We start from the raw sequence: 19401 nt of genomic DNA on the forward strand, positions 1-19401 counted from the left end.
TACACCATCTAACCATATAACGCGTCACTACTCAAATTATTTCTGACGCGTGTTTTTATTTCTTCCCAGAATTCTTTCATCGAGTGACAGAATTCTGGGAAGAAAGCCAAAGGTTATTGAAAGAAAAATTATTTGCGATTCAGAAAACTGTTTAATAAAATTACTTACTAATACATGGAGAAACTTTTAAGGGAAATGAAAATGGTGAATAAAAATAATCATAGTATTAGGAAAGAAGATTTAGACATTGGGATGGAATACACAGATTAAAGCAATGAAATTTGTTACAACTAAATATGGAGAGAAAATTCTAATAGTTATTGGTTTTTAAGGTGAAATGGTTTATATATTTGCACCTAAGCGTTTTGATTCTAAAGCAGCTGATCTTGAAAAGAAATTTTAAAAAATTAGATAAAGGCTTGATTTTAAAAGTTATTGAAAGAAAAATACACACAATATAAATTATGTAGATATTGATTGAACAAATAAATATTAGTTCGAAGAAGTAGTATAGGAAATTATCAAAAATATGATGTATTTTATATTGATTATAATACTATATAATAATTCTAATAATCTGTACTAATGCGTAAAAAATATATTTATAAATTCATATCCATTTCTTATCTTTTCAAAGCTTTTTCTTTTTTCACACCACCTAATTTGATGGTAAAAGTTATAATGGGTAATATTTCGAAATGTAGATTTTTCATTTGAAAATTGTCAAAATTGGGTTGAGAACGGGGTAAATTGAATGGAGTTGAAAAGTGGGTCATAAGCCCTATTTTCTACGCTACTAACTTATCTTATTTTTCAAGCCAACAGATTTTCCTCGTTATTTAAACCAAAGGACGGTAAATTTCCTATATAGGGGTTTTGTCCAAGGCAGTTCAAATAGTGTACTTCTTGTTTTGAACTGACACTATTTTCAGGAGGTATGGGCTATTGAATTTTCTAGTATTGGACGTGATCGTTTCTTACTAAGTTGCTAGCTACCACTGCAACCAATATGTTGGGTAATCATGTGTATAATTATTCTTTTCAATATTTCGGTTACTATTGGCTCTAGTTCGTTCTTTAATGTAAAATAAAATAAAATTTATGTTAAACTTTTTCTAGTTTCAATGTAAAAATCAGATTTTTTGTTAAAACCCTAAAAAAGATACTGCATTTTACATAGCTATATCTACATACTTAATAAAATATTGAAAATACTATATTAATCTTCGTAGGCAAGAAGATGTTAATAAAATATGCTACTGCAGTGTTATCGAAAAACACAGTTTTCGTAAAAAACTGATTCATTTTAAAACTATTTTTCTTTTAATTACAAAAGGCATTGGACGTGGCGGTATCCTTTCAAACGAGCAATTAAATAGCTTTCTATGATGTTCCAGGGGTCAGCTATCTTAGGAGAACAAGGAAAAAGATCCTGTCAATGCAGAATATTGTAGTTCAAGCACCTTATCTCGTTATTCAAGCCCAGTGACGGTAAGTTTCCCCCATAAGGCTTTGGGACAAGTCGGTTCTAATAGTTCACGTTTTTCTTATATGATATTAATTTAAGAAGTTGGAACAGTAAGAGACGAACCTGCGAGAATCAGTTTGTTAACCAAGTCCATTGCGTGCCATGGTCTATTCTCTACTAGGTTTCAGATATTTCTACAGCCATGATAACCATGAAACTTACATAGTCCCCATTTATAGCTTACCATATCGATCCCTTATATAATTAAAAGTGGAAAATTCTCATTCTCCTACACAACGTTTTCGACCATGCTGATTCCAGTGATGCCCTTTTTATTTCAATCCGATGCAATTTTCGAGGTATTATCATATTTTCTTTGAAATCAACGTAAGTCTCTTTTCGTTATAAACTTTAAGATTAAACTAAATAATATTTACAATTCCTGAGTTAGTATCAGATGACAATTTTTTCTCATTTGTTGGTTTATTTCAAAACATGTTTTTAAACTTTGGGTTACTACGGCAACGGTTCTTCTTTAGTCCTTGTACCCACCCAATTTTCTTATTTCGCAAGCCAATTGATGCTTCTTGTTATTCAAGCCAAGCAGCTTTAAGTTTTCTACATAGGAGTTTCGGACAAAACACATCTAATGGTCAAGCTTGTGTTTCAATCCGACTCTATTCTTAGGAAGTATGGGCTATTGCATTTCTTAGTATGGGCCGTAATCGTCTCTAACCAGGTTGCTAGCTACCATTGCAACCCGGATTGGCCGTGTTCACCTTTTGCTAGAATTTTTGCCATCTTATTAGACTTATGGATGTACTTCTTAATTTTATCTTCACGGGTTCTTTGGTACAACCTCGCATAGGATTTAATTTTCTTATTATAGCTTCCGTCACCACAGTATTTACTCATTATTCTGGTAGCGACTATTTTTTATATTTGTTTCGGTTTTTGTCATCATTATAATAACGCTTCTTGATCTTTTGGTTGCCTCTCTTAATTATTGCTTCTCGATAATCGTCATCATTATGATAACGTTCCTTGATCTTTTGTTTGGCTCTCTCGAATTTCGCTTTTTAATACCCCTGGTCTGTTAAATACCTCTGTTTTTCTCTGTCACGTTTTATTTTCTTAAAACCTGGATCACAAGACAACTTAGTAGCCACCCTCACGTTTGCTTGAGCTCTATTTCTTTCGGCGTACTTTTTTATCTCTTTTAAATAGACTTCTCTGATACATACTCTAATATTTCAGGATGTTATCTCTATTTTTTCTAGTTCTCCTTTCTTTAAGTAGATATATGGATTGCTTGACTCTGATGAATTTTCAACCTATCAATAAACAAAACTAATTTTAAAATTTTCAAGCTTTTTTCTTGTTTGAATTAAAGAATTAAAATTATTGCTCAGACATCATAAATATTTTTCAGTTTACATAATAACTTTATCGATTCTGAAATGAGGACTAAAATAAAATAAAATCTATTTGAAATTTTCTTTTTTGCAACGGAAATATGGCACACTTTAGAGATACACACTTTGGTAGTTAAGCTTAAAAAGTTTGGTTCCAGGGCAGTGATTCTCAACCTGTGGTATGTGTACCCATTGGGGGTACGCAATAATTTATTGGGGGTACACGGCAAGCCAACAAAAAAAAACAAAAAAAACAACCCTTTAACTCTAGGACTGGCAATTTTATTTATATTTTAGCTATATTTTACTTATTACCGGTAACTGAGAAGGGGTACCTAAAAATTTTTGGGTAAAAAGGGGTACACTGTCTAAATGAGTTGGAGAACCACTGATTTGAAGAAAACCACTCTTTAATTTTAAGGGGCTTATTCGATATATCGTCACTAAGATTTCAAATTGCCGACCATTTAGCTCAAATTAAAACCCACCGAAAAATTTCTTATAGAAAAATTGCATCGTTAACAACAATTGGATAAAATTAAAAACTACAAACGTTGATTTTATACTGAAATTATCATAAACAAACTATAGCCTAATACAAAGGTAACCATAATATAATATAGCTCTCCGAGTTCATAATATATAACTCTAATAATAATATATAACCCAATAATATATAATTGTAACAATATATAACTGTTCGTAATAATTATGAGCAAGCATTCGATTCTGTTGATAGAGGAGCTTTAGTAAAGGTTTTATCCTTGTATGGTATACCAGACAAATACATTAAAGTGATTAGTGCTATGTACGAGATTAACACTGCTGTGGTTAAGGTACGAAATGAGGTTAGCAGCTGGTTTAATATTAAATCAGGAGTTAAGCAGGGTTGTGTTCTATCCCCCTATATATGGATTATTTTGTTGGACTTTGTATTAAAGTGCGCAGGAAAAGCAATGGGAGACCACGGAATCAAATGGGGAGGAAAATGTTTCCTGGACTTGGAATATGCTGAGGATTTATGCATCCTAGATGAAAGTGTGAGCAAAATGAATTACGTCTTAGAGGTTTTGCGAGTTCAAGGTGCTAGAATTGGTTTGAAAATTAAGGTTAGGAAGACTAAGTCACTAAGGCTAGGAATAAGTGAAGATGATAAGCTGACGTTGGGTAATGAAAAGATTGATCAGGTGGGCAGCTTCACTTACCTTGGTAGTATTATTAGTAAAGATGGTGGGAGCAGTGAAGATGTTAAAAATAGAATAGCCAAGGCTCAGGGTGTTTTTTGACAGTTAAAAAAAGTTTAGAAGAATAGGAAGATAAGTCTGCAAACCAAAATTAGAATATTAGAAGCTACAGTGATGACAGTGTTCAAATATGGCTCTGAAAAAAGGGCGCTTCAAATAGCGGATGAAGATTTGCTAAATGTTTTCCAGAGAAATTGCTTAAGGATTGTTCTGGGTACCCGGCTGACTGACTGTATTTCAAACAATAGGCTATATGAAAAATGTGGTTCAATACTGCTTTCTAGGTCTATAGTGAAAGAAAGGTTGAGGTGGCTAGGGCATGTTGTGTAGATGAAGGATGACAGATTGCCGAAGATTGTTCTTTTTGGCCAACCATCCAGGGCTAAACAGAAAGTAGGCCGTCCTTGTCTGGGGTGGGAGGATGTCATAAAGAAAGATTTAAAGGAAATGGGAACTTTGTGGGTGGGTGTAAAAAGGGAGGCTTTGAATAGATTGGGGTGGAGGAGGAGCATGCATAGCTGTGTTGGCCTCAGGCGGCTTGGTGCTCCAATGAGTTGTTAGTAGTAGTAGGAGTAGTAGTATAATATAACTCTTGGAGTTCATAATATCTAGTCTAAAAGAAACCACAAAAAATATGGGAAACCCCTTTGAATCACAAAATGAGACTAATATCTAAAAATCAATTTTCACTAGGCTACAGCAATTGATTTGGTTTTCTTGAAAGAGTGTAAAAAAAAGGAATTAGCCTAGCCTAAGTGTATTCATCTTGGCCTTACGCCAGTTATTCCAAACCATTAGGGGAGGGGGAGGCAGCATAGTCACAAACACAACTATAAAAATTGCAAAACATATAGAATAATAAAGGTAATGCTAATTGGTAAATTTTGTCTATAGCCTAGCTATTCATTAGGTGATGCCTTTTAGAGCATCACTTTGATGCTTTTTGGTAAAATTCTACTTTAGCTACTTTTGGTTATCTTGGAAAGAGGGTGAGGAAAATGAAACAGTAAATATTTACCAAATCATTTTATTGAGTTAGGAATAAAGTGAATACACCATTCAATGCCTTTTTTATGCTGATTACAAATATAATAATCATTTTTATTGGAAATGAATTTTAGCCCCCCCCCCCTATATAGCCTATACCAATTCAGGGTATATATTTCTACATTAGGGGGGTGGGGGTAAAGTTTAAACTTACCTCCCATTTACATCAGAAACAAAATTTGCCCCCCCCCCCCCCCTAATGTAGAAATATATACCCTGAATTGGCATATATAGAGGGGGGCTGAAACTAATTTCCAATAGAAATGATTATTATATTCATAATCAGCATAAAAAAGGCATTGAATGATGTATTCACTTTATTCCAAACTCAATAATATGATTTGGTATATATTTACCAATGAAACTTTCAGGTATGGGTCTACAGACTACAGTAGACTATGTAACAGGAAGGTTTTTTGAAGTCCTCCACTTCTTCTCCCTCTAGAGGATCTTGACATTTGGTGACCTTGAAAAATCTGTTTTGCTTTTAAAAGTGAAACCTTGCAAAACAGATTTTCTGCTGAAATGAATTACAAGAAGATTGTTTTCAGCTTTACAACTTTGCTCAATCCTACTTATAAGGATTTAAAGATATGCAAATACATTTCCCGACACTTTACCTTAGTTTTCTGTTTTATTTTTCTCTGGCTTTAGTTCTGAAAGTATAATTCATGTTACTTGGGTAGAATTTTAAGCCATATTAATGGTTTTTTTTTTGTTTGTTTTTTTATTTAGAAAATATATTTGCATATCTTTAAGTCCTGATAAAGTGGGGTAAAATTCTGCTTTAGCTACTTTTGGTTATCTTGGAAAGGGGGTTAGGAAAATGAAACTTTCAGGAATGGGTCTACAGACTACAGTAGGCTATGTCACAGGAAGGTTTTTTGAGGTACCTACCTCCAGTTCTTCTCTCTCTAGAGGATTCTGACATTTGGTGACCTTGAAAAATCTATTTTGCTTATAAAAGTGAAACCTTGCAAAATAGATCTTCTGCTGAAATGAAGTGCAAGAAGATTGTTTTCAGCTTTACAACTTTGCTCAATCCCCCTTTAGGTAAAATTCTACTTTATTGACTTTTGCCTATCTTGGAAAGGGGTTGGGTTAGGAAAATGAAACTTTCAGGGATGGGTCTACATGCTAAGGTATGTCCCAGGAAGGTACTTTGAAGCACCTACCTCCACTCCTCCCCCCATCTATATAATGCAAATTATTTTACATTACTACTTGTTTTAGCTCACATTTAATCCTATATTACTATCATAATTATAAATCACTGCTCTTTCAGAAAAAGAATTGCACTTTCAGAACTAAAGCCAGAGAAAAATAAAACAGAAAACCAAGGTAAAATGTGTTGGGAAATGTATTTGCATATCTTTAAATCCTTATAAAGTGGGATTGAGCAAAATTGTAAAGCTGAAAACAATCTTCTTGTACTTCATTTCAGCAGAAGATCTGTTTTGCAAGGTTTCACTTTTAAAAGCAAAACAGATTTTTCAAGGTCACCAAATGTCAAGATCCTCTAGAGGGAGAAGAAGTGGAGGTAGGTACTTAAAAAAACCTTCCTGTGACATAGCCTACTGTAGCCTGTATACCCTTCCCTGAAAGTTTCATTGGTAAAATTCTACTTTAGTGACTTTTGGCTATCTTGGAAAGGGGTTAGGAAAATGAAACTTTCAGGGATGGGTCTACATGCTAAGGTATGTTCCAGGAAGGTACTTTGAAGTACCTACCTCCACTCCTCCCCCCATCTATGTAATGCAAATTACTGTACATTACTACTTGTTTTAGCTCACATTTCATCCTATATTACTATCTTAATTATAAATCACTGCTTACCTCACACAACTTCAGCTTTTAACCTTTTTCATTAAAAGATATTCCAAAATCCTATTTCCATTATCAGCCATTTAATTTTCTTCCCAGGCTGACATTGGTTATGGTATATTGAAATTGGGTTTGTAATGTCACAACTTTGCTTATCATAACCCAATAAGAGTAGCATGCAGGTGCCAGGGGGTAGAAGACAATAGTGATGTTTATAAGCTATTTTAAACTTTATTAATTAGGCAAAGGATTTGACAAGAGATAGACCAGTAAAAAAAATACAAATTGTTTTTAGAGGACAAATTATGTCATGGAAAGATGTTTTTATTTTTATAGGTCCATGTGCTCATGAAGTTTCTGTTGAGTTTATTGAAACACTAGCATGGACTTCCTGTAGTTATGTACTCTCCATAAAACGTTTAAAAGTGTGAAGATGCACCTTAGCCAGGGGGGGAAGTTGTGGTTGGGGTGGATTTCTAAGGGGAGAATCTTCCTTTGGGAGGGAAATTTCTGATGAGTTAATATTCTGGGGGAAATGTTACACTGGGGTTTTGACAGAATTACTATACAAAACTCTTTTTAATTGTTTTACATTCTCTTTGCCAAATTTTTTATATGGAGATGTTCTGGGGGAAATATCCAGGGGCTTTTTCCCATGCGTTTTGTTTTCTGGGAAATAATTTCCATGGAAGGGGGTATTTCTGGAGTGACCAAGAAACTGATATATAGATTAAAGTCTTATTCCAATGAAAAAATGCTAAGGAGAATTTTTCAGGGTGAATTGTCCACAAGCAATTTTACAGAGAGGGGGGATTCTCAGCAAGGAAAGAATTGTCTGGAGGGAATTTTACAGGGGGGGTGCGCTTTACATTGGATGAAATGTCCATGGAGGAGTTCCATGAAGGAGGGGTATATTTCATAGAGAGTGAGCCAGATTTACCAGCATTATTTGAAAAATGAACAGAAATTATGCCATATATGAAGGGTTGCCCCCTCATCAATACCTTATTCTCTATGCTAAAGTTTGATTGTTTACTAAAATTGAAATACAGGGGCTGTTTAATTAGAATATGAAGCTTTTTTAAAAGTGCTAACAGCTTTAGCATAAAGAGCAAGGTATTGAGGAGAGGAGGGGCAACCTTTCCTATCTGGAATAAATCTGCCAAAACTAATATGCCAATTGTGTTTTAATTTTTCATGCACTGTGAGACAAAATCAAACCAGCATTAGTTGAAAAATGTTTAGAAATTAAATAAAAAACAAGTTTTTTTAACTGAAAGTAAGGAGCAATTTTAAAACTTAAAACAAACAATAATTATTCTGTATATGAAAGGGGCTGGGCAAGGGTTGTAAGTTATGCCCTGGGGGCATCTAAGGTTTTTATAGATGATGTTGTCATAGAAACTTCAAAAAAGACTTATTTGATTGGAAACTCTAAGACCTAGTGCCCTTTTTAATAGTCAAAAGTGATTGGAGGGCAACTAACCCCCTTCTCATGCCCACATTTTCCCCAAACACATCCAATCAAAATTTTGATATAGCCATTTTATTCAACATAGTTTTAAGTTCTGGAAAGTAGGTCTTTGAGGTTGACAACCCCCCCCCCCCACAGCCCCCAGCACAAGGGTTGTAAGTTATGCCCTGGGGGCATATAAGGTTTTGTATAGACAGCGTTGTTGTAGAAACTTCAGAAAGGGCTCATTCAATTGGAAGTTTAAATGGCTAGTTCTTTTTCCAATAGTCAAAGGTGATTCTAAACCAACTGACCCCTTCCATACCCACCATTTCCCCAAACACATCCAATCAAAATTTTGATATAGCCATTTTGTTCAACATAGTTGAAAGTTCTGGAAATTATATATTTGAGCAGGACACTTCCCCCATAGTCTTCAGGGGCATGGGTTATCAGTTATGTCCTGGGGGCATATATGGTTCTTATGGAAGGAATGCTCATATAAACTTCAGAGAGGGCTCATTTGCTTGGAAATTGAAAGTTCTAGTTCACTTTTTAAGCGTAAAAAAATATTGGAGGGTAGCCAGCTCCCCCTCCCCCCCAAACCTATTTTTCCCAAATGCATCCAATAAAAATTTTAAGATAGCTAGATTGTTAAAAACTGTTCAAAGATCATATAACAAACGTTCCAGTGTCAACACAACCCCCCAGGGCCCGGGAGAAGGCATTGTAAGTTATGCCCTGGGGGCATATAGCTCTTATGGATGGGATTCTCGTATAAACTTCAAAGAAGGCTCATTTGATTGGAAATTGAGAGTTCTAGTTCACTTTTTAAGAGTCAAAAGAAATTGGAGGGCACCTAGCCCCCCCCCCCCTCCACGCCCTTTTTTTGTCAAACCCATCTGATAAGAACTTTGAGATAGCTTATTTTTTTAAATAGTTCAAAGACCATATAACAAAAACTCTGGGGTCAACACAGCCCCCCAGAGCCTGAGGGCAGGTGTTGTAAGGTATACCCTGGGGCATATATGGATTGTATGAAAGGGATGCTTGTATAAACTTCAGAGAGGGCTCATTTGGTTGGAAATTGAAAATTCGAGCTCACTTTTTAATAGTCAAAGGAGATCCAAGGGCAGCTAGTCCCCCCCCCCCTGCCTTCTTTTTCCAAACCCATCTGATGAAAATTTTAAGATAGACATTTTGTTAAAAATAGTTCAAAGTTTGGAAAAGAAAAAAACTTCGGTGTCAATACAACCCCCCAGTGCCCAGGGGAAGGCTTTCTAAGTTACGCCTTATGGTCATTTATGGTTTTTATGAAAAGGATGCTCGCATAAACTTCATAGAGGGCTAATTTCATTGGAAATTAAAATTTGTAGTTCGCTTTTTACGAGTCAAGAGAGTTACAGACAACTAGCCCCCCCCCCATGCTCTTTTTTCCCCAAACCCATCTGCTACAAATTTTGAGATAGCCAGTTTTTGGAAAATGTTCAAAAATTAGATAACAAAAACTGTCCCCAGGGCCCGGGGAAAGGCGTTGTCAGTGTTGTCCTGGGGGTGTATATGGTTCTTATGAATGGGATGCTTGTATAAACTTCATGGGGGGGGGGCTCATTTGATTGGAAATTGAAAGTTCTAGTTAAGTTTTTAAGAGTCAAAAGAGATCTGAGGGCAACTAGCCCCCCCCCCTCCACACCCTTTTTCCCCAAACCCATCTGATAAAATTTTTATAATAGCCATTTCATTAAAAATAGTTCAAAGGTCAGATAAGAAAAATTCCTGTGTCAACAGAACCCACCAGGGCCTGGAGGCAGGCATTATGAGTAATTCTCTAGGGGCATATATAGTTCTTAGGGAAGGGATGGTTCTATAAACTTTGGAGAGTGCCCATTTGATTGGAAATTGAAAGTTCTTGTTCACTTTTTAAGAGTCAAAAGAGATTGGAGGGCAACTAGCCTGCCCCCCTTCTCCATGTTCTAAATGCATCAAATAAAATTTTGAGATAGACATTTTGTTAACAATAGTTCAAAGTTCTGATAACAAAAAACTCCAGAGTCAACATAGCCCCCCCCCCCCAGGGCCCAGGGGTAGGCATTGTAAGTTATGCCTTGGGGGCATATATGGTTGTTATGGAAGGGATGCTTGTATAAACCTTCCAGAGGGCTCATTTGGTTGGAAATTGAATGTTGCAATTCACTTTTTAAGAGTCAAAAGTGATTGGAGGGCAGCTAGCCTCCCCTCACACTCCATTTTTTTCCCAGAGGCACTTCATATAGAAGGGGTCATTGTATGAACTTCAAAGGAGGCTCATTCGATTGGAAATCGAGAATTCTAGTGCCCTTTTTAAGAGTCAAAAGTGATTGGAGGGCAACTGCCCCCCCCCCCAAGCCCTTTTGCCCAAATATATTGGATAAAAAATTTGAGGTAGACATATTGTTAAAAATAGTTCAAAGATCATAAAACAAAAACTCCTTTACGTATGGCCATTTCGTTAAAAATAGTTCAAAGGTCAGATAAGAAAAACTCCTGTGTCAACACAACCTCCCCAGGGCCCAGGGAAGACGTTGTAAGTATTTCTCTGGGGGTATATATGGTTCTTATGGAAGGTATGCTCGTATAAACTTTGGAGGGCTCATATGATTAAAAATTGAAAGTTCTCATTCACTTTTTAAGAGTCAAAAGAGACCTAAGCTTAATTAGTCCCCACATGCCCTTTTTCCCCAAACCCATCTGATAAAAATTTTGAGATAGCAATTTTGTTAAAAATAGTTCAAACATCAGATAATAAAACCTCCAAGGTTGACACAAGCCCATTTTTTCACTTTAATATTGCTACTTTAATACCAGTTTTGATACTTTGATGAATATTTGCTTTTTTTTAAGTTTGATTTTTAAATAAGGAGTTTTTAAAAACTTGATAGTTTTTGTAATCAAAAACAAACAAAAATTAATAAAAAAAACTTTCTTAAAAATACATTTTTCAAAGAAAAGTAAAGGCCATTTTAAACTTAAGCTCAGAAGATACAAATACCTTTTAAAATTCAAACTCAAAACGACCAGAAATTGCTATTAGAGAATAAATGAAACCAGAACAAACAGAAATTAAATAAACAATCATAGCAAAAACATACAACAAGTAATAATAAAAATGAACAAATAGATCTTAAAGCAAGTAATGCTTAGATTGAATATGAAAAATAAACTTAAAACCAAGTCAAGACTTCAAACTTAAAACCAAGTGCAAGACTTTTTTCAAGTCAAGACTTGACTAAGAATGGAACAACAAGCCATGGAAATATAAGTGGGACAATCCACCCCTCTCAGCTACCAACTAATGCAACATCACGGGGCCCATGTCACTGTGACATTCCAAATTACCATCATTGACATGGAACAGAGCAGATCCAGTATTGATCTTATTTCACTCCAAAGTGCAAATTAAGGTAATTGTACTATTATATGGAAATAAGTCTATCTATCTATCTATCTAAATGTAATGACAATAAACCTCTTAAAATTCTTGGAATCCAGTCCTGTTTTCTTAGACCCTATACCACCAAAAATGCTAATAAAACATGTTAAACTCCTTGATGTCAGAAACTTCTAATAATATTAAGTAGGACATGCATATTTCAAGGATTCTGGACTTTCCAGACAAAGGATAAACAAAACTATTTTTTTTTTAAAGTGGATTAAAATGGTAGATTAACTTTCAAATAGCCAAATGTTGACAACACTTTCACTGTGAACAGCAAAGAAGTGTTTGCTGGACCATTACAGCTGAGAGGAAATGGGCCATTCTAGAAAGCGTTTATAGAGAGACCTATATCACACTATTATATCACAAATTATATTATAGAGACCTAGGTCACACAATTACAATCCATATGATTATCCAATTTTGTCCTTATACTTGAGGCAATTTTTTTCAGGTTTTTGCTTCCAATATCTGAATAGTGTTTTATATATTTACACATTTAAAAAAGCTGAAGAGAAATAAAGGAAAAGAATAGGCATGTCAAATGCACCAGGATGTGCCCAAAAGTGTTCCCCAAGTATTTTGACACATGTTGAATTGGGTTCCAAATTACATCAAAAACAGGTTATTTTTTTCTTCTGTCAAATTTGTAGGTGAAAACGCTCCAATTTAAGAAAACCAGAGTTTTGTACCCTTTTCTGATAAAACTTCAAACTTCTAATCAAACACTTATATTTTTGGATATTTTTTTTACATACTGAAACCCTTTTCAAACCAAAAGTCTTTAAATTAAGCCTTCCACAGCAGAAAACGTGTTTTTTTTTACAAAAACTGTCAAATCATTGGTACCTTTACCCTATATATTTGAACTATCTAAAGCATAAACTGAAAAAAGTAATAATAAATATAAACTAAAAAAAAAAACAATATATATAAATTATTTGGATTTTAAAGCAATTTGTGTAAAAATAAATTAATAAATAAAAATAGACGAATTATTGATATAATAAAAAAAAATAAAATGATAATAATTTAATCAGAGGCAACGCTGTAGCGTTGCCTATAGTAAAGGCCATATGGCTCCAATGTTTTATTATTATTTTATTTTTCCCAGAGGCACTTCATATTGGAAGGGGTCGTCGTAGAAGCTTCAAAGGGGGCTCATTCGATTGGAAATCGAGAGTTCTAGTGCCCTTTTTAATAGTCGAACATGATTGGATGGCAACTAGCCCCCCCCCTCCCCCACGCCCATCAGTCCCTCAAACACATCCAATCAAAATTTTGAGATAGTCATTTTGTTCAGTTTAGTTGATTTCCGAATATAAAATATATTTTTGAGGATGATACTCCCCCACAACCCTTAGGGCAAGGGTTTTAATTTATGTCCTGGGGGCATATAAGGTTTTAATAGAAGGTGTTGTTGTAGAAACTTCAAAACAGGCTCATTCGATCGGAAATTAAAGGGCTAGTGCTCTTTTTAATAGACGAAAGTGATTGGAGTGTAACTAGCCCGCCTCCCCCCCACGCCCATCATTTCCACAAAGACATCCAATCAAAATTTTCAGATTGCCATTTTGTTCAGCGTAGTTGATTTCCAGATTAGAAAATATATTTTTGAGGAGGACACTCCCCCACAACCCTCAGGGCAAGGGTTTTAAGTTGTGCCCTGGGGGCATATCAGGTTTTTATAGAAGGCGTTGTTGTAGAAACTTCAAAACAGGCTAATTCGATTGGAAATTAAAGGGCTAGTACCCTTTTTAATAGTCGAAATTGATTGGAGGGCAACTAGCCCCCTCCCCCACGCCCATCATTCCCCCAAACACATCCAATCAAAATTTTGAAGAGCCATTTTGTTCAGCGTAGTTGATTTCCAGATAGAAAATATATTTTTGAGGAGGATACTCCCCCACAACCCTCAGGGCAAGGGTTTTAAGTTATGCCCTGGGGGCATATAAGGTTTTTATAGAAGGCGTTGTCGTAGAAACTTCAAAACAGGCTCATTCGATTGGAAATTAATGAGCTAGTGCCCTTTTTAATAGTCGAAAGTGATTGGAGTTTAACTAGCCAACCTCCCCCCCCCCCCACCCCCATCATTTCCCCAAACACATCCAATCAAAATTTTTAGATAGCCATTTTGTTCAGCGTGGTTGATTTCCAGTTAGAAAATATATTTTTGAGGAGGACACTCCCCCACAACCCTCAGGGCAATGGTTTTAAGTTATACCCTGGGGGCATATAAGGTTTTTATAGAAGGTGTTGTCTTAGAAACTTCAAAACAGGCTCATTCGATTGGAAATTGAAGGCCTAGTGCCCTTTATAATAGTCAAAAGTGATTGGAGTGCAACTAGCCCCCCCCCCCCCCGACGCCCATCATTTCCCCAAACACATCCAATCAAAATTTTGAGATAGCCATTTTGTTCAGCGTAGTTTATTTCCCGATAGAAAATATGTTTTTGAGGAGGACACTCCCCCACAATCCTCAGGGCAAGGGTTTCAAGTTATGACCTGGGGGCGTTTCAAAATTTTGAGACAGCCATTTTATTAAACGTAGTTTTAAGTTCTGGAAATTAGGTCTTTGAGGATGACAACTCCCCCACAGCCCACTGGGCAAGAGTTGTAATTTAAGGATTCTCCAAATCCTTCCCATTAGTTCTTATGGAAGGGATGCTTGTATAAACCTTGGAGAGGTCTCATTTGACTGAAAATTGAAAGTTCTTGTTCACTTATTAAGAGTCAAAAGAGATTGGAGGGTGACTAGGCCCCCCCCCCTCCTCCACGCCCTAAATGCATCAGATAAAAAATTTTAGATAGATATTTTGCTATAAAAAAAAACTTCAATGTTCTTATAGCAAAAAACTACGGTGTCGACACAGCCCCCCAGGGCCTGGGGGTAGGCGTTGTAAGTTGTGCCCTGGGGCATAATTTATTAAAGGGGGTTTATAACTTATGGGAAGGTGTTTTTTATGGGAAGAACACATAGGAAATCTATTATAATTATCCAATTATAAGGTTAAAATACATTCCAAGTCAATTCCAAACAGTCGTGATCCCTTTGTGTCAGCAAGTGAAATGGTCTAAACCCCCTTATTGGAGCTATTTTTTCAATCCATTCATTGTTGTCAATCGCTGTCCACAAGTTATGCAAGCTGTCTATTGTTCATATATAAGGTTTTTATCAAAGAGGTAATCGTATAGACTTTGAAAAAACATCATTCTATTTAAATTGAAAGTTTTAGATCCGTTTTTTATATTCAATAATAATCGGGCAGTAAGCACCCCCCCCCCCCTATTCCATAAAAACTTTAAACTTTTTTCAATCAAAAATGAACAAAAATTAATTTAAAAAAAACTTTCCTAAAAATAATCTTTTAAATGAAAATTAATGGCCATTTTGAACTTAAGCTCAGCATATAAAAATACCTTTTTAAATTCAAACTAAAAACTACCAGAAATTACTATTAAAGAATAAGTGAAACCCAAAACGAAAAGAAATTAAATAAACAATCATAGCAAAAAACATACAACAAGTAATAATATAAATGAATAAATAGATCTTAAAGCGAGTAACGCTTAGATATAATATGAAAATCAAGCTTAAAACAAAAACAAATATTTTGCTATTAAAGCATAAATGAAACTTAAAACGAACAGAAATTAAATAACAATCAATGCAAACAAACATACAATATATGTTAATGTAAATGAATAAATAAATCTTAAAACGAGTGAAATTTAAATTGAATATGCAAATCATGTTTGAATCGAATAAAAATAACTGCAAACAAGAGTTTGGGTATCGCCTCACTGCAAAAGCCTAAAACCTACTGCGTCATTGGGGCTTTACTGAAAGCGAATTATATTACAAATGTTTTCTTTTGTACTTAATATTGAAAATAAATATTAAAATTGCAGTAAAATTTTGAACTGATGACTTTTAGCAATTAATATCATTATGCATCAAATATTCAGTTTAATTTATTAGTTCTTTTCAAGATTAGTCAAGACAAATATAGTTTAACTACAAACAAAATTTGGATACTGCCCCCTTCTTTAATTGTAAAAACCTAAAGCATTCTGCGTCATTGGTGCTTCACTGAAAACGAATTATTCGTATATTACAAATTTATTATTTTTCAGTTCTTACAGCATTGAAAATGAAAATAAAATTACAGTGAAAGAAAATCTTGAACTGATGGATCTTTCAACAATTAATATCATTATATATCTAATATTCAATTTGATTTTGTTTATACTTTCCAAGACTATTCAAGACTCATATAGTTTTGCCATTTTTTTTAACTAATCGTGTTGGTTTGTTATGAAAACATTCTATGGCTTCTAGGCATTTCTATTTGAGCGGAAAACTGCACCTCAAACTTTGTGGAACATGCAATTTCTTGCACGAAACACCAAAATATAATGAAATGTCAAGTTTCGGAGTGTTGCACCACTCGCAAGCAAGTGCCATTGGTATTTTTGAATCCGCATGGTCAATTTAGGGGGTAGATAGTAGGCTAATTCTCGTAGCAGCCCCATTCCGTCATGGTATGATTCACACTTTCAACACCTGGCGTCCGGAGTATCATATAATCTACCAAGCATACAACTACCCCAAATCAGTATCAATAAATAAATGAAACCCAAAAACGAACAAATATTAAAATAAATATTAGAGTCAAACTCAAAACCAGTGTAAATTAATATGAGTAGGGTTCATAACCCCTATGCTTTCTAAAAGCCAGAATATAATTTGTACTTTACTGAAAAAAATTCAAATGAGTTTACTGAAAAAAAATGTGCATTGTCCATTTAATATACATATGTTGATATTTATTCCCTAAAATCTAAATTAATGAAAGAATTGTTTTCAGTAAAGCGCCAATGACGCATTAGGTTTTAGGCTTCTGCAGTGAGGCGATACCGAAACTCTTGTTTCTAGTTATTATTATTCGATTCAAACTTGCTTTGCATATTCAATTTAAGTTTCACTCGTTTTAAGGTTTATTTATTCATTTACATTAATATATATTGTATGTTTGTTCGCATTGATTGTTATTTAATTTATGTTCGTTTTAAGTTTCATTTATAATTTTATAGCAAAATATTTGTTTTCGTTGTAAGCTTGATTTTCATATTCAATCTAAGCATTACTCGCTTTAAGATCTATTTATTCATTTATATGATTACTTGTTGTATGTTTTTTGCTATGATTGTTTATTTAATTTCTGTTTGTTTTGGGTTTCATTTATTCTTTAATAGTAATTTCTGGTCGTTTTGAGTTTGAATTTTAACAGGTATTTGTATCCTCTGAGCTTAAGTTTAAAATGGCCTTTACTTTTTTTTTTAAACTTTATTTTTCGGAAAGTTTTTTTTTTAATTAATTCACACCAAAAGAAAACAAAGGTATAGCTTAAAAATTCAATGCTGACATCATCATTACCAAAATTTTGGAACCATCACAAATAGATATTTTTATTGAACTTGCAATTATATTATATTTAATATATATAATAGGCCTATTCTACTATTTTTGATAACCAAGCTTAAATTTATCTACAACTTTTTCCATGGGCTTTGAGATTTTCTTTTTCAACATTTTCTGCTCAGGGAATGTAGCCTTTATCAGGACAAAAATGGCTAACCAGTATAAAGTAAACGTGGCAAAATAAGAAGATCTATAATTTTTTTATTGAATTGGATCATGATGAATCAATATCTGTGAATTATATAACCTTTACAAAATTGATTTATTATCAATCAGTAAGTTTTAACCAATATTCTAACCCTTATCTATAGCCAAAAATAAGATCAAAAGATATCCTTTTTAAGAGTCCTTAAAGGGTTTAAAATGGAATTTCCAAGTAAAGCAATTATTGTATTCAGTAAGAACATAAAAAAAGGCACAAAGGAGTATTTTCACCTAATTCATAGCTCAGTAGTGGAAAGGTTTAATTATTTTAGTTTTAGTAGTTTAAATATTTGATTTTCTCTTTTTTTTTGAACCAAGGGGCAAAATTTTTGAAACTTTTGTTTGATTATCTCCTTAATGAGCTCCTTAGTACGACCGACAATAAAAATCAAACCAATATCAGTAAACATATGTGAAAAAGGAAGCGACTATATTTAATTTAGCTGCATAGTCTGCATTCATGCCCACCACATAATTTTCCCTTTGAGAAAAAATTGATAAAACTTTGGAACTGATTTATCAATGTGAAGCGCCAAATTTCATAATCAAATGTCATCACGCTATGGCATTGCTCAAATAAAACTTATTTTTAACTTGATTATTGTTGTAAATTCATTCTTTGCTTTTCTTTGCATTCTTAAACCGATGTTATATTTACCTTTTGTATTATTACAGCCACTTTATATAAATTTATATGCAGTGTTACAGCCATATCAATTATTCTCCTTTCCTTTTTTATTCTTTAATAATAATTTCTGATCGTTTTGAGTTTGAGTTATTGTAGACTTCTATTTCTACTGATCTTAAGCTTAATATAGCCTTTACTATATATATATATATATATATATATATATATATATATATATATATATATATATATATTTATCATTTTTTTTTTTTTTTTTTTTTTTTTTGCCAAGTAATTACCTCTTAAACATAATATATATATATATATATAAATATATATATATATATATATATATATATATATATATATATATATATATATATATATATATATATATATATATATATAAAATAAAATGGTCCAGCTTTAATGGGCAGCATACGATTTATTTGTTGTTCACAGTGAAAATGTTTTTAACATTTGGCCATTTCAAAGTTAATCTGCCATTTTAATCCACCTTAAAAATTTTGGTTTTGACTATCCTTTGTCTGGAAAGTCCAGAATCCTTGAAATATGCATGTCCTACTTAAGATTATTAGACATCTGTGGCACCGAGATGTTTCACTAGTCAGGTTAGGTGGGATGGGGTCTAAAAGAACAGGAGTGGATTTCAAGAATCTTAAGAAATTTATTGTCATTATAGTTGACTTAGCGGAAATTACGTTCGTATGTAAATTCTTAGCTTCGTCCTAAACATGGGTAGGATTTTGATGGGGCCACTTTTGATATATTTATGACATACTTCAAGGATCAGTAGGTAATCTAAATATAAATACCTTTGAGGGAATCTTGTACCAATTTCATTAATCAGTACTAGATATAAGAGTGGTCCTAACAAGTTTCCTTAAGGAATTCTACACCAAATAGGGAGGGGATCAGAGAGAACATTTTTGTATTTTACAAATTGGGATCTATTTGAAAGAAACATCCACCAAATTTACTAAGAGAGGGTCTACTTTAAAGTTATTCCATGATAAATGAATTAGGCTATTTTGATCAACCAAGTTAAATGCTTAAAAGTATGAACATGATATGAGACCAAGCAGCAGCTCCTTAGATGATGGAAAAATATAATATATATTATCCAATCAGTAAAAC

The 19401-nt window shown here is 33.8% G+C and overlaps 1 protein-coding gene across 3 annotated transcripts in view; it reads left to right on the forward strand.

The window, feature by feature from the left end:
• The first annotated feature begins 1468 nt into the window (after window positions 1-1468).
• Window positions 1469-19401, forward strand: part of LOC148942664 (activating signal cointegrator 1) — a 77945-nt gene continuing 60012 nt past the window's right edge. Inside the window, exon 1 of one of the 3 annotated variants that reach the window (XM_089102816.1) lies at window positions 1469-1491. The gene's annotated coding sequence lies outside the window, so the exon portion shown is untranslated. Of the gene's footprint in view, window positions 1492-3424; window positions 3487-19401 lie in introns of those variants that run through there. The other 2 variants (XM_089102815.1, XM_089102817.1) reach the window with 2 other exon arrangements.

This window comes from Artemia sp. Qi Xiang Cuo, chromosome 16, assembly GCF_049724085.1.
Source record: "Artemia sp. Qi Xiang Cuo chromosome 16, ASM4972408v1, whole genome shotgun sequence".
NCBI lineage: Eukaryota > Metazoa > Arthropoda > Branchiopoda > Anostraca > Artemiidae > Artemia > Artemia sp. Qi Xiang Cuo.